This window comes from Panthera uncia, assembly GCF_023721935.1.
Source record: "Panthera uncia isolate 11264 chromosome A1 unlocalized genomic scaffold, Puncia_PCG_1.0 HiC_scaffold_17, whole genome shotgun sequence".
Lineage (NCBI taxonomy): Eukaryota > Metazoa > Chordata > Mammalia > Carnivora > Felidae > Panthera > Panthera uncia.
In genome coordinates, this window is record NW_026057577.1 from 111,764,851 (window position 1) to 111,778,512 (window position 13,662).

The window sequence follows — 13,662 nt, forward strand, 5'->3', positions numbered from 1 at the left end:
CTGGAGAAAAGGCTGGAAAGTCCTGAACGCAGGTGGACGTTTTGGATGCACTGCTCTGGTTTGTGGAATCTCCCAACGGATTGATAGTCTCGTGGCGGATGAGGCAACTGAGGCCCAGAAGGTTAGGTGACCTACCTAAGTGCTCCCAGTAGTCGGAAGCACATGGGCAGAAAGTCCCCGGGGCGACAGGCTCCTAGGCCAATGCGTTTTCCATAGCCCCATTCATTTTCCTGTTTTCTACCTATGCAGTTACATGCTCAGAGGGCAAAAGGAGGAGTCTACCTGGGTTCATTCTGGGAACAGAGAGAACAAATAGTAACCTCAGATCGCCAGTTGGAGTGCTGTCACTTTCCAAGGGCTTTCACAAGTATTTTCCTTAGATTCTTCCCACTGTTGATACTTACAAATGAAAAAAACATTTCAAGATGCTTGTCATTCCTCCCGCATTGTTCCAGGTTTGACTGTGCAGATTCTCAGGAAATGGTCCGATGTCTTCCCCCAGGGCTTTCTCCTATTTAGCTAGACTCATAAGAGAGAATCAGTTTTGCATGTTCCGAGGCCTCTTTCCATTGGGGTTGACATGGTGCTTGCTGGTCTGGTGGCTGGGTTGAAAACTAATGGTGTCCCATACAAAGAAGTTTCTTTAAATCCTCTGTCCAGGTCAGCCCCCACCAGCTCCTGCCGGGAACATTGTTGTGGCTTCTGAGTGCATCCCGTTAAGTAGGGGAGGGTGGCCAGAAAGAGGATGACAGGACAGGTAGGAGGCTGGAGGTTGAATCAGAGGAGTGGCAGCTGAAGGAACCGGCGTTGGCCTGATAGCAGACAAAAGACTCTAGGTGCCAATCCAAGGTCACCGCCCGCAGGTCTTTAAAGGGTTGTGGTGGGGCGGGGCAGGGCAGGGCAGGCACCGTGCTGCAGGCGGCAGAGTGGGTGGGTGGGCACCTGGGGAAAGGAAGGAAGGACAGACTCCAGGTGTCACTGTTCTCACGCAGGCATGCAGGCTAGAAGCCTGCATTTTGACATGACATCTGATTTTCAAATGGTGGCCGCGCATTTCAAAACCATCTGAAAACATCGCGTGGCCAAGCAAAACACAGCTATGAGTCAGATCAGATCCATAGACTATGTTGTAACTTCTGCCTCTATGGTCATGAGGATATTTCGGGGTTCCTGGTTGCTGACAAGTCCTAAAGGCCAAGCCTGGGCTCCCCCTTTTTGAAGGTGCCACTGCCTGGGGTGTAGTCCCATGGGCAGTGTTCAGGGGACACATTGGATTGATGACAGACAGCATTTTTACCACTCTTTAGGACAAAGTGATAGCTTTGGAAGAGGTGGAGAACTCCTTCTGGAGGGAAGTGGGGGAGTCAGTCACTGGAGGAGGCGGCATGGTGGCAGGAAATATTGCTATAGAGGCATGTGAGAGATGGGATTGGATGCTGTTCTGTGATTTTATGACAGTCACTCCTCCTGACCCTCAGCCCACCCCCGGAGGACTTCCAAGTCCCTACATCCTGTGTCCCTTTCTTGGCTTCCACCAACCCTGAGGAATCCCTCTGCAGAGCCAGCCTGGGTCAAGTTGCCTGCTTCCTGCCACCTTAGGGCTCCCTCTGCTCGTAACGTCTTCCTGCTTTCTCTACCCACCACCCTCTACTCAGCCACCCCCTGGGCCAGTGTCTCCAGAGCCCAGGCCAGGTCGGTTCCCCAGTCACGTGCTACATCAGCACACTCACTACGGTGGCACTGCACATTTCTTTGGGTGATGATCAGATTCTTGTCTCGCTGGTTTAGATTACCCCGATGCTGTCTTTTAACGCTGATATTCGGTGATTTGGGGACAATCAACCAGTGAAGGACAGAGCCAGGACCATGGTTCTCAACCTCTATTTCTGCCCCAGGCACCCAGGAGATTACAGCACGCACCTGGTATGAACTAGACTCCTGGATTCAGAAACACTCACAAAAAGGTTAAGGGCACATTTTCTCTGCCGCTTGTTAGGTGGGTAACTTGAGACCAGCCGCAGCGAGCCTCAGTTTTCTCATCTGTAACATGGAAACAATCATGCTGTCCCACAGGGTTCTTGCGAATAAGACAAACCTGGGCTGGAAATCGTAGCTCCTTCTCACTTGTGTGTAACCCTTGGAAAGTTACTCAAGTGAGGATAGCTACTTATCTGGAAGTCTGACATGAGAATATTTTAAAATCTCAGGCCAGAGCCTCCTTCTGCTATGGGTCCCAGCTGGAGTTTTGGATATTTGCTCTCTCCACCAATTAGCAGATCCCCGAATACCGGAGGACTAAGGGAGAAATGAGGATAAATCATGGTTCTCAACTGGGGGGCATTTTTCCTGCGGGGGACATTTTGCAATGTCTGGAAACATTTCTGGTTGTCACAGTGTGGGCAGGAAGGTGCTGCTGGCATCTAGTGGGTAGAGGCCAGAGAGGCTGCTGAATATTATACAATGCACAGGGAAGCCCCCATTGCAAAGAATTATCTGGAACTAAATGTCAACAGTGGACTAAACGGTAAGCAAGGAAAACAGACTACAACGAAAGAAAGGAACTTTTTGCGGTTTTATGTATATGTACAATATACATACATATGCATACATATACAGGTATATGTACGCATTTACTGTATGTATATGGGCTGTAAAATGTACTGTTTGTGTATGTGCATATCTTGTCATACGTCCTCAAGTCCATATGCCTATAGCTCCGAGAGCCAGCACAAAGACAAAGCCATGGCACAGAACTCCCAGCCGTGAGCCAAACTGACTCACCCACCGGAGGCTGACTTACCGGAATGAGAAATTAAGCATTTGATCTACGCACAACTTTTTAGGAAAGCAAAGCTTCAGGGAAACTGGAGTGTCCCTGGTGTCCTATAGAGCGTGATCACGAAGCATGCCATACGTTTGTGCCCACATCCTCTTCCTGCCTAACCTTTCCAGGACCCAGTAACTCCTGCCTTTCGGAAACCCTTTAGGAAAGTGAGGGGCTGAGAAGTTGCGGGCAGCCCGGAAGCGGCGAGAGGCAGGCCTTTGTGCTGTGCCACCAGCTGGCCACCTACGCTGCCTCACTTTCCCCTCTTGGGCTTTCGTTCTCTCATTGCAGAAATGGGAGTGTGGATGTGGAAGTGATCCTGTAAGTGTTCTTTCTGTTTGGACAGCACGGACTCTTCGCTAGGAAGGGAAGAGGGGAACTCCCTCGTGGAGGGTCTATTGTCCCCACCTCTGCGCTAGGAAGGACGTAAGAAAACCCGGGAACAGCAGCTTGGGAAGTAGAGAATAAGACAAACCTGGGCTGGAAATCATAGCTCCTTCTCACTTGTATGTAACCCTTGGAAAGTTACTCAGATGAGAATAGCTGCTTATCTCAAAGTCTGACACAAGATTAAGAAGATACTGTTTGAACAGTCTCTGACACAGAGTAAGCACTTAATAAATAGAAGCTGCTATTATTATTATTATTATTTTTATTATTAGGTATTGGGTGATGGCAGTAGTGTGATTAAGAGATGGGTTTTGTGTGTGTGTGTGTTTTTTTTTACTGATTTTACAATCTACCAGGAGACCAGAGGAGGGGCATAGAAAATGATTAAGCAGTGAATATCAGCATGGCCACTCACATGTAAGGTGAGGGTTGCATTTAAGAAAGAGAAATTAATTCCAGCTGAAGAGATCAAAGAAGGCTTTGTTTGGTTGGAAAAGGCAGGGAGAGGGTTGGGAGCATTCTGGAATATGCTAGAAAATTCCATCACCTAAAATGTTGTCTGGATTCTAAATGCCATCATCTTCACTTCCCTGGCAACAATGAAATGGGACTAGCAAGTTCTCACTGTAATCTACAAGCTGTCTGTGGAACTGATGGAGTCCATGAATACTTTATGATCTGCCTGACCCTTTCAAAAAGAACTGGAAAGAAAGAAGGAAAGAAAGAAAGAAAGAAAGAAAGAAAGAGAAGGAAGAAAATCAAGAAAGCAAAGAAGGAAGGAAGGAAGGAAGGAAGGAAGGAAAGAAGGAAAGAGAAAGAAAGAAAAGAAAGAAAGAAAGAAAGAAAGAAAGAAAGAAAGAAGGAAAGAAAGACCGAATACATTCCGTGTCCAAGAGAAGTACTTGCTGGCAGGACACAAGCGTACAGATAAAGTGGGGGAGAAAAAAAGCAGGAGAATTCACAGTGCCTCTTCTAACCAGGAATTTAAGGTGAGTGTTTGAAGAGTGAATGTCTTCCCCTTAACCCTTCGGTGGCTCTGAGGCTCACACGCAAGCTGTGCGGAGCGTCCCCGCCACACCCAGGGCTCTCAGGGAGCAAAGCAACTTCCTTGGATGGGAGGTCAGGGCCATGAAGCCGGCCCTACACAGTGGGACGGAGCCACCAAGTTGCTGTCACAGCCCGGCCTCCTGCCTCTAATGAAGAAACCACAAGCGGGGTGGGACACAAGGTCCTGGAACTGGGGGGAGCAGACCCGGGCTGCGACCCTAGCTTACCTGTGATGGGACCTCCTACATCACAGCTGGAACAGGATGAAGCAGGAGACCCACCCTTCCGGTGGGTAAAGGGACCACCGGAAGACGCCAAGTGCTGCGTATGGAACAAAGGTACTATGACTGTCATTTTCAGAGATGAGGACCTGAGAGGCATCGAGGGGCAGGTCTTGGGCCGGGTCTCGCACAGTAAGTTGGTGGCAGAGCCGGAGAAGGGTTCCATCGCGCCAGGCCTGATGGGCAGGGTGCGGGCAGGCCCGGCCCCCTGAACAGCTGGGTGCTCTGCTCCAGCCGAGGAGCCAAGGAACCCAGAAGCCCGGGCTGGGGCTGGGGCTGAGGCTGATAAACACGCCAGAGGCATATCCGGCACGGTTCTCACTGCAGCTGCCTGCTCCACTGCCCAGGCACGCGGGTTTGTTGTGGGAAGCCCTGGGGAGCCGAGAGGAAGAGCTTGGGAGAACATGTGGGAAATTGAGCCCGCCAAGAGAAATGAAAAACACGTTAGCTGGTGTGAAGGGAAGAGGACGCAGAGACCATCCATAGCTTCAACGTTTCCGTCATCCGTGGCAGAAAGGTGAAAGCGACCTTCTGCAAGGCCAGCCTGAGCCTGAGACCCAGGCCGCCTAAGCAAAAGGCCTCTGGATTTTTTTTTTTCCTCTGTCAAAACTTGTGCACAGACAGCGACTGTGATCGCTCTGGGCCAACGTGCAGGATTTCCAGTTTGGCTCCTAGGTAAGTCCCTGGAAACTAACTTGTATGTACTCTGGGGGTGGGAAGGCTAGTCTAGTGACAAATTTCCCGACCTTCTGAGTCAAGAGACAGGGACACAGGATGGCTTCCATTGCAACTGGCTGTGGCCTGCTGAGCAAAAGAATTGTCCTACTCGAGTCTTCAGATGTCCCAGCAAGCATTTAGATGGGAAGAGTGGAAAGGTCCTTCCTGGGTCTAAAATGCCAGGGGTGCTCAAAATGGAAAACATGACTGTTGCTGAGTCCTAGCTTACGCATTTTACATGCATTATATCCTTTAGCCTTTAAGGTTAGGGACTGTGTTACCATTTCTAGGTTACGTATGAGGAATCTGAGGCCTGGAGAGGTTTGCGACTTATCCAAGAGCACGCAGCCAACGCTCACAGAGTTGTGACTCAAAGTCCTGTCTGTGGCTCTTTGGGAATCACGGTGACTAGTTGATATTCTTCCCCTGAAGATGATGCTGTCCTAGAACATACCTTCCTTGATTCCGTCGGGAGCCCGCCCCACATCTTAGCTCTGGTTATTTTAGGGGAAAGGTCGCTGGCTTTGGAGATGGGACACAACAGATGTGTGCTGGGGCCGGCTCACACCGTCATAAAAGCGTCGCTTGTGGGCCTCTTTCCCTCAGCTCCGTGTTCAGCGATACGATGTCGGTAGCTGGAAACGGGGCACGTTCGTAGTCCCACCGTGGAAACAGGCACACTACAAATCAGGGGCTCCCCCGTCACCAAGAGCCGACTAACTAGCACACCACTGGGTGGTGTCTTGTCCCCATCACCAGCTGAGAGAAGAAGCATTTGGAAAGCTACGTAGACATGTGATGTCGCCGTGACACCCAAGTTCACGACAAGCGGACCCGTCTCGCTGAGCTGGGTTAGGCGGGCGGGAGTCGGTGCGTGTCAGAATCACTTGGGGTGCTGCTACTGGAGGATGGGGACCCGGGCTCCTTGGGGCAGGATGGGGTCTGCTGAATGTCACCAAGTTTCCCCGTGCTTGTGGTGCCCACCACAGTCTTGGGAACTGCGGGCCTGAACCCCAAACTGGGAATGGGACTCCCTCCCTGACCTTCCTCCTGAGGGTGATTCACATAAGCATAACAAACAAAGTCGGATCTTTAAAAGGACCGTGCGATAGAGGCACCGCTCTGAGGCTCTCTCTCCTGTACAATGTGGATAATTTGATCCTTGCGTGACGGTTACAGAGATGGCGATTCTGTACTCATGATTTTGTAAGTGGGGCGACTGTACAACGTGTGGCATTGTGATGGCAAAAAATAGGCAGATGAGTTCTCCTCTGGCTCGATTTTCCTTGGAGTGCTGGGGAACACCCTCCTTCCCCCTCCTGCTTCCACATCCTATTTTTGAACCTGGCATATTTTGGCCTAGGGATTAAATGACCAATGGGGCCAACAAACCTGTGTGACAGCCCTGCCTCGCCGCTTCCCGGCGCCTCTGCTCCTCGGATCTGCCTCCTCCCAGGGCCGAGCGCTGGCCTCCAGCCTGGGCTGAAGAGACCCCGCAGCCCCCCATGTCCTTGCCCAGCCTCACTTCTCAAAATCTGGCGCTCAGCTTTTTATGGAGTGGCTGCCCCACCTCAGGAGACTCTCTGGCTTTAATCTGTAAAATATTCCTCTCTCCCCTGTGTTGTGGAGCACGGCCAACTTGGCCCCAGGCAGTGACCTTTCCCGATGGGTACAGATGAAGTCCCCAAGCCTATGGGCAGGGGCCAAAGTTCTAGCGCGCACTTGCCATGAACCTGCCAGCTAATTTCTCCTCTCCGGGTCTCCGATTCCTCATTTGGTGCTTCCCAGTGGGGAGCTGTTGGCACTTCACATAGAATTCTTTATTGTCCTGGATGTTATAGGAAGTTTAGTATCCCTGCCCTCCAGCCACTAAATGCCGGTGGCGTCTGCTTTGTCACTGCGACAACTCCAAACACCCTCCTCCACATTTCCAAATGGCCCCCCCAGGGCTGGTTCTGCTCTGGGACTGTGTTCTGAAGGGCTTTAGTCTTCCCCATCTGGTAAATGGACCAGGGGGGTTCCCCAGAACCAGAGAAGCTTCTTCAGGGGCAGACACGAGAGCCACCTGGGACTGGAAGGAGAGTGTCAGCGTGCCTCTCTTCCGCTCCCCGCAAAGTTTCGCGTAGACTGATTTAATCGACATCACTTCCACAAAATAGCCCCTTTGGAGAAAAACCCCTGTGGCTAAGAAAAGTGTGAAAACCACTGGACTGGATCAGAGGTTGCTAAACGACAGCCCTCGGGTCCGACGCACTCTGCACACACATGTTTTGTTTGGCATGGGCTTTGAAGATATTTGGCACTAGCGTTAAAAACAAAAATCTGGATTTGAGGCTTCTTGAAAATAAAACAAAACAAAAACCACGAGGAAATGGGAAGATCTGGCAGTGTCAGGCACAGGTCTCTACAAGGCAACAGCAAACTACTGCTGAGTACGGGCTACCCACGGAGTAGGGACTCCCTGCCTGTATTTCTGTTGCTTGTCTGGCTCTGGAGGGATCTGTGGGCAATGCTGGGATTAGACCAGTGGTTCTCAACCCAGAATATCTGGAGAAGCTTTAAAATTCCAGCACTAGGGCCCTAAGCCGTGCTAATCTAATAGCTATCGTTGGGGGTGGGGCTTAGGCATTAGAACTTAATAAAATCTCCACAGGTGGGGCGCCTGGGTGGCTCAGTCAGTTAAGCGTCTGACTTTGGCTCAGGTCATGATCTCAGGTCAGTGAGTTCAAGCTCCAAGGCGGGCTCTGTGTGCTGACAGCTCAGAGCCTAGAGCCTGCTTTGGATTCTGTGTGTCCCTCACTCTCTCCCCCACCCCCACTCATGCTCTCTCTCTCTCTCTCTCTCTCAAAAATAAATATACATTAAAAATTTTTTTAAAAATCTCCCCAGGTGATGAGGTGCCTGAGTGGGTCTGTTAAGCGTCCGACTCTGGATTTCAGTTCAGGTCATGATCTCACGGTCCTTGAGATCCATCCCAATTGAGCCCCTCGTTGGGCCCCATGCTGACACCACAAACCCTCTTTTTGTTTCCCCCCCCCCCCCCCCCCCCCCCCCACGGCTCCAAATAAATAAAGAAACATCAAAAAAAATTCTCCCCGGTGATTTCACCATGTAGGCAGTCGTGAGAGCCAGCAGACTCTGCAGGATCTTTAGCTTTGAAACGGGTACTGACTACCTACCCCCCTGCCCTGTAGGAGCCCCAGGCTCTTTCCCTTCCCCCAGAACCCCCTGATTTCCCCCGGCACAGCTGCATCAATCCTCTTGCTCGGTGAGTAAGCTCTCACTTGGCAGTGCGTCCGTCTGGCTTCCCAGTGGGCTTAGGGCTCTCTGGTCGGATCCAGTCGATGTCCCGATCTTACCAAGGCCCCCACAGGGTTCAGAGCCCTCTCTTGGGGTCCCAACCTCACCCACAGGGAATCTGCTAGCCTCGTACTCACCAGCTGCTGTCAGCCTCTGCCACAGAAGCAAGTCTGGGCTCCCTCCTAATACTCCATCTGGAGCGACACCTTCCAAGATACTGCTCCCTGGGCATGATTCGTTTGTGTAAGTCCCCAAAAGCAAACTGGGCACTGTTGACATTTGGGGCCACATAAGTCTTTATTGTACGGGCTGCTTTGTGTATGGAAGGATGTTGAGCAGCATCCCTGGCCTCCATCCACTAGATGCCAGAAAAACTGCAATCCCTCCACCCCAACCAAAGCCATGAGAACTACGTGCCTCAGGACATTGCCAAACGTCCTTTGGGGTCCCCAGTCACACCCACTGAATAGCACTGCTACAAAGTAACTCATGGTCTCACTTTCTCTTAAGCATAGATGATATTTGCTAAGATTGTGATTCTCAGCCACCCTCATACCTGTATGCCCCCCAACCTTGTGTCGCCTGGGCCCCCAGTTTCCCTTTACAGTCAATAGGTCTCTCTAATCCTACCCACCTCTAATGTTTGTGACCATACCCGTAATGACACATGCACTCACCCAGCTGCTCAAAAGCCTAAAAGTCTTTTTTGATTCCTCTGATTCTCAGGTTATAGAGCCACATAATCAACAAGTCTTAGAGGCTCTATGTTTAGATGTATCTCAAATCTCTCCACTTCTTACCATTTCCAGGTTACTAATTTTGTCTATTTTTTTTTTTTTGCCTGGACTATTTCAATAGTCACATTTTCTCTTCTACAATCCATTCTCCTTCCTGGATTCAGAGGAGTCTTTAAGGAATGCAAACCAGAGTATGTCGCATACCTGCTTAAGAGCCTTCAATGGTTTCCCCTGCTTAGAATAAAACCCAAAGTCCTTATGAGGCCCTATGAGGCCAATCTGGTTTCAGCCAACTCCACCAGCCACTCTTCAAACTACTCTTCCCGTATTACCTTCCCACTTGACTGGCTGCCTTTCCACCTCTTGAATACACCCAAAGCTTTCCTGCCTCAGGGCCTTTGCACGTGTCATTCCCTCTGCTTCTTTTTTACAAGCTGGTTTCCACCACTGGCTTCTTCTCAAGCTTCAGAGCTCATCTTAAGGGCCAATGTTGCAAAGAGCCACCCTCACCCACCTCCAAGTTATTCAATATCCATTGCACAAAGTGAATGAGTCTATTACATGTTTTATTATCTGTCAAGCAATTATTAGAAACTATAATTACCTTGTCCAGTTTTTAGTTTCCTTGTTATTGTGCATCTTGCCCCACAAGCATATGAGAGGGCACACAATCAATTTCTATTGAAGGGATCAGTAAATGAATATCCGCAAGCTTCAGGTCCCAGACTCCTCAATGTACTCATGCTAGAGCATGGCTGATTCTCCTCCAGCTCTGACATTTTATGATGCCGCAGACTCTGCACCAGTAAAATGTCAACTCACAGTGGGCCACTGGGAATTCTATGAGTCACTCAGGGGAATATTACAGTCTTAGTGCCTCTGTGACCATAATAGGCCATCTTTGGTGGAAGGATACTCATTTCTTAAATGTCAGTGCAAGAAGGGAACTTACAATCAAGGCAGCATCTCTTCATTGGGCAAGTAAGGAATCTACCTTTGAACTTCATCATCCGCTCACCAAGTTCACCTGGCACTGAAAGGTACAGAAGACAGGCCCATTCCTGCCAAGGGGGTCGAACCATCTCGTGCCACTGGTAAAAGGACGGCCATTCTTATGGGCCAGGTTTGAGTGGCCTGGTGCTTAGTTAAAAGTGCTGGTCCTGGCCCGTCCTTTCTGCTGATAGAAGGGAAGAGATTGTGCTTTATTATTTCTGCCGAAAGCCCCGAGGTTGGCAGAGAAGCTGGTCTCTAAGGGTTTGTGATGGTTACTTTCTCACTCCTGATATCAAAGGGGAATTGAGTTATTTGGAAGAGTTTACACTCTCAACTTAAAATAGATACGGCTTAGCGGTCCGCTTCCAATGTCCATCAGCAGAGTGGAACGGAAGAACCGCGTGGAAACGAGTTGTCAAAGATTATTGGGAAGAAGAGACAAAAGACAAAAAGGAAAGAAAGAAAGCTCATGGGAACAAAGAAGGAAACGTTGCAGTGCCAGCTGCGATATGGGGCTGACTCAAAAGCCGAAGGCCCAAGGTGGAGGGCTGGAGAAGTGGGTGAGGCTTCTCGGGGGTTGTATGTCACTTGCTGCCAAGCATTTGGCATGCCACGGTGTGCCAACCCTGTCTCCTCTCTGGTCCTCTGTAAACAGAAAGGGTGGAGTAATGGTCTTGGCGTCATTTCCAGAGTCTTCTCTACTTGTCACTTTTTGATCCAAAACCACAGACAGATCCCCAAAGAGAACCGAGAACACGCTCTGACATCCCTTCTGTCATGTGCCAGTTATTCAAAGCCAGCCAGTGCTTTTCGAAGGCTGATGGACCAGAGCGATGGCACGAAGTACCAGGTGGTAAAATGCAGCTACGTCCCTTCACTCAGCTAATGAACCAGGCATTACGAAGCTCCTGAAGACATCAGAATACACCAGCCCACTCCCCCCGCCCCTGCCCAGAGCCCAAAGTCCCAAACACTTTGAATTAAAACCAATAAGAAAAGCTCTTGCATTTGTGTATATGCCTTTTGAAACTGATAAAGTGCTTTCACGGATTTTATTTCATGTAAGTCTCACAACAAACGTGAGAGGTATTATTCTTCTCAAATTACCAAGAAGGAAACTAGAATGTGGAGCCAGTGATTCGCCCCCAAGGTCACCCCGGGGGTGCTGGTCAGCCCCTGTCTGCCCTCTGTTCCTATCTTCATGCTTCCCCTGCTTGCTTCCCATCACGGGAGCCTACGTGCTACAGTTTGGCTAATGGGAGTGTAGGACAGAAGACTAGAGGAGAGGTGGGGAGAAGCTGGCTGTTTGTTCTCTCTCCTCCAGTGGCATCTCCGGCAGTGGCTTCCTCTGCTCTGTGCCTCCAGCGCCTGCCAAGTAATGCCCTGGCTTCTGGGATCTCGTAACCCCACCTTCTCCTATGTCCCTCCAGACTTAGGAGCAGCACCACCTTCCTGCCGTTGCTAATCTCTGGTTCCTTACGTTCCCTGTTTGGCTTTTCAGCTCCTTCTATCACCTGTGCATCCTTGTATTAAATTTCTTCAGTTGCAAGATCCGGAGTGGTTTCTGTTTTTCTAGTTAGATGACGCCTGAATGCCCTAGCTGGGGAATCACTACCATGAGGAGCTATAGGCATGGCTTATAGGTATAAGCTATAAGACGTGTGTGTATGGTCTGTGTGTGTGTGTGCGTGCGTGCGTGCATGTGTGTGCACGCGTGGGAAAGTATGTGCATTTCACTATTGAGTGGTGAGCGCCTTTTCACCCGAGAACTGAGCCTACATATCTTTGGATCTCAAGGCTCTAGCACTATGCCTAGCATGCAGCAGGCAGCAGTAAATGTTTGCTGACCCGATCTATTTGTTTGGTAAAACAAACCCAGCCAGAGTGGCTGTTGAGTTTATCACTCTATCTCAAAGTATCTATTAGACCTAAGAAATACGGTCCTTCTAGTCAATGAAATGTACCAGTGAGCCACTCGGCCACACTCCACAAAGCCACACAGGGAAAGGCATCATTCGTGACTTCATGGGATCCTTTTGACGTTGAACGTAGTTATTTTAGATGAGAAATAGTCATTCCTTGAAACCTGGAGAAATGTACAATTTCCCAAAAGAGAAAGTGGGTGAAAACTGGATGAAAGACATGGGGAAACATGGAAAAACACATTCTTTTAAATTACGTCAGTTTCCATGCGGTTATGTAGGCCAAGTTTAGCAATGTAGCTTTGGCCTGGGATTGAGAGATCTGGGTGCTGGTGTCCGCTCTGACTTTAACCCACTGTATGGCCTTGGGCAAGTCCTTTCTCTCTGGCCCGTGGCTTCCTTGTTGGTAAAATGAGGAGGTACGATGAAATGCTAAAATTTTATGCTAAAATGTCCAAATGCCTGTCAGTGTCTAGAGAATCAAGCCTAATTTTATTATTATATCAATAATAAGAAGATCTCACCTAATCTGAGTGCAATTTACCTCCCCAGCCTTAACACACTCCCAGCCCTCTATGCCACCTGCTCAGCCATCGTCTTATAGACCTTGACCTTTATGATGTACTATTTTCTCTATTTGTAAGTATCTTCTCTGCTCCTTACCCCAGTTGGTGGCTCAGCTTAAAATTCCGTCCTTTTTACTCATTTCCCCCTTCTGTGGGGATATAAGGAATAAGGCGCTTTGTCATGGAGAGGCAGTGTGGGGTGCTGATTAAGAGAGTAGACTGTGGTGCTTGCTGCCAGGGTAAGTGTGGTTCAGCCCAGAGCCTGCAATTTACTAGCAATTGACTAGCATGACAGAGGGAAAGTTACTTACTGGCTATGTCTCAGTTTCTTCATCTGCAAAATGTTGGTCATTTTCCTGGTTGGACACAGACTAAATTACCTGGCTGGGGAATAACACCAGTATGGGAGCCGTAAACAGAAATGGGCTGAGACAGCACACCAGATACGTGTGTGTGTGTGTGTGTGTGTGTGTGTGTTCTTACAAAACAGCAAGAGTCTTTCTTCTGTGGTCTAAGCTTATACATTTTTGGATCTTTAGGCTCTGAAACAGTGATCGACATGGCAGGCATTAGTGAATGTTTGTTGACATTTAATCCTGGCAAGGATGACATTAGGTAATAGCCCCTGTGCCTAGAAGAGTGCATGGCACACAGGGACGTTTGGTGATACAGCTAGTATGGGCATCAACCATTACTGGTGTTCCGCCTGGCTTGAATTCCCTGTATTACAGCAGGTATCGTTCCACTTTTGTGTGCCCATCCCTTTTATTCAACTGTGAGCTAGTCAAGAATAGAGGAAGGTTATTGATGGAACTATGTTCCCCCAAATTCATATGCTGGAGCTTGAACTCCCACTACTTTGAAGTGTGGCTGTATTTGGAGGTG